This window comes from Polyodon spathula, chromosome 44 (genome assembly GCF_017654505.1).
Source record: "Polyodon spathula isolate WHYD16114869_AA chromosome 44, ASM1765450v1, whole genome shotgun sequence".
Lineage (NCBI taxonomy): Eukaryota > Metazoa > Chordata > Actinopteri > Acipenseriformes > Polyodontidae > Polyodon > Polyodon spathula.
In genome coordinates this window covers 1,318,381-1,320,880 of record NC_054577.1, presented here as the reverse complement: position 1 = coordinate 1,320,880, position 2,500 = coordinate 1,318,381, and positions in this window count along the sequence as shown.

Sequence of the window (2,500 nt, the reverse complement as noted above, 5' to 3'; positions counted from 1 at the left end):
TGCTTTACCACACCTCTCTGTTCTTTACAATGCTTCCCTATGCTTTACCAGACCTCTCTGTGCTTTACAATGCTTTCCTATGCTTTACCAGACCTCTCTGTGCTTTACAATGCTTCCCTATGCTTTACCAGACCTCTCTGTGCTTTACAATGCTTCCCTATGCTTTACCAGACCTCTCTGTGCTTTACAATGCTTCCCTATGCTTTACCAGACCTCTCTGTGCTTTACAATGCTTTCCTATGCTTTACCAGACCTCTCTGTGCTTTACAATGCTTCCCTATGCTTTACCACACCTCTCTGTGCTTTACCATGCTTTCACTGTGCTTTATTATATGCTACTGTGCTGTTACAGTGGGGGAAACTTATCTAAGGGGTTCAATAACACGGCGCGGTTCTCGTCAGACAGCGCAAGGTGAACGAAAGGACATGGAAGATTATAATAATGATGCTGTTAGCAAGTACTGCAGGTTAAAAGGAAGCGTGCTATTATACTATTACAGCGCTACACAGTGTGTTCCCTGTAATGGGCATAATGACAAAAAAAGCAGTTTGTCATTGCCTGTCGACTTTCACCCTGTGTGGAGTTTTGTTTGACTGGAGTTAGAAACAGTAAATAAAAATATAGTGAGAGTCAATGAGACGACCTCACAAGTACAGGAAAGCAAGTCTGTATGGGATGCCATGAGTAAATACAAAGAGTTAATATTTTGACATCTTCTTTTCCAGATTGAACTTAAATCTTGTGTTTTTTTCCCCCAGATTTATAAATGACAACACTAAATAAATATGTTTTTTTTTTTTTTTTCTTTTTTAAATGTGTACATTCTGACCTAATTTATAAAAACATTTAGTTAAATATTTAACTGACCAGCTAAATCTGGAGATTTTATGCAAATCCGCTCCGCCCGCTTTCGCGCGATTTGACTGGCTGCTAATCGGGGAATAGGAACGTTTCATTATTACAAGAGCCAATCAAATCGCGCGAAAGCGGGCGGAGCGGATTTGCATAAAAACTCCAGATTTAGCTGGTCAGTTAAATATTTACTAAATGGTAGATCTTGTCTGTTGCTGTTGTCTTCTTCGGCATTTTTAACCTGACAAGTTACTGATGTCCTTTTATTGCATCACAAGGACACAAGGAAGTCTGGCTGAGTCAGATAGCTGCCAGGAGATTTGAGTCATGTGACTTAGCCTGCCTGTTATTATAATGCATGTCCTAGCTCGGCTGCATACGTAACTGATCAACAAAATGACCAACCATCCCATCCCCTCCCCGCTCTCTGTGTGAAGACGTGTCTCCTTCCCTCTGTCCCCTACATCTATTTCCACTTCTAAGTGTGTCATAAGAACATAAGAACATAAGAAAGTTTACAAACGAGAGGAGGCCATTCGGCCCATCTTGCTCGTTTGGTTGTTAGTAGCTTATTGACCCCAAAATCTCATCAAGCAGCTTCTTGAAGGATCCCAGGGTGTCAGCTTCAACAACATTACTGGGGAGTCCATACTAGGACACCTCAAGTATCTCCCTGTAAAATCTCGTCTCACTCGGAATTCGTATCCTTCGTCAGTAATATTTTTATAACTGAAAGGAGGCAGTGCGGTTCAGTGGATAAAGTCCAGGGCTGGTCCCGGGTTCAAATCCCGCCTCTGCCACTGACTGGGTCGCTGTGTGTGACCCTGAGCGAGTCGCTTCACCTCTCTGTGCTCAGCGGATGAGATGTTAAATCAATCTCCTATTGGAAGCGACTCTGCATATAATGCGCAGTTCACAGCCTGCCTCTGTGAAGCGCTTTGTGATGGAGGTCCACTATGAAAGGCGCTATATAAATAGAAAGATATTATATTTGTCATTAATATATCATTCCAGTTTTCTATAAAGCAACGTTAATATTTTGGATTGAAACAACACATGTGACTGATCACAAAGTCATCACGGACAACTGATGCTGGAAGACACTTTGAGAAGTGAGGACCAACACCCACTGCGTTCTCTGGGCCCCAGCCCTTTAAAAATCCGTCTCTCGCTGAGCCTGGAGCCGTTGCCATGGAGTCAGGAGGCACCTCGTTCTAATTGTTTTATTGTTGTGTTTTGTGCTCAATCGCATTTGGTCTAGACTTTGCCCTCTTTCTGTGTGCCTCGTTTAGTTTGTGTCCCTCAGGGCAAGAGGGGGGGAAAAAAAGATCCTTCGATTCGAGAGACGATAAAAATCTTATTGAGTTTATAAAGACTGCAGACTCAGGCAGCGCTATCCAACTCACTCACCTCATAATAGATTATTATGACAAAGATTCTGAGACACTGGAGCTGGGGCTGAGGAGGGACTGGGAGGGAGGGAAGCAGTGTGGCTCTAGTGGAGCTGAGGAGGGACTGGGAGGGAGGGAAGCAGTGTGGCTCTAGTGGAGCTGAGGAGGGACTGGGAGGGAGGGAAGCAGTGTGGCTCTAGTGGAGCTGAGGAGGGACTGGGAGGGAGGGAAGCAGTGTGGCTCTAGTGGTGGCTAG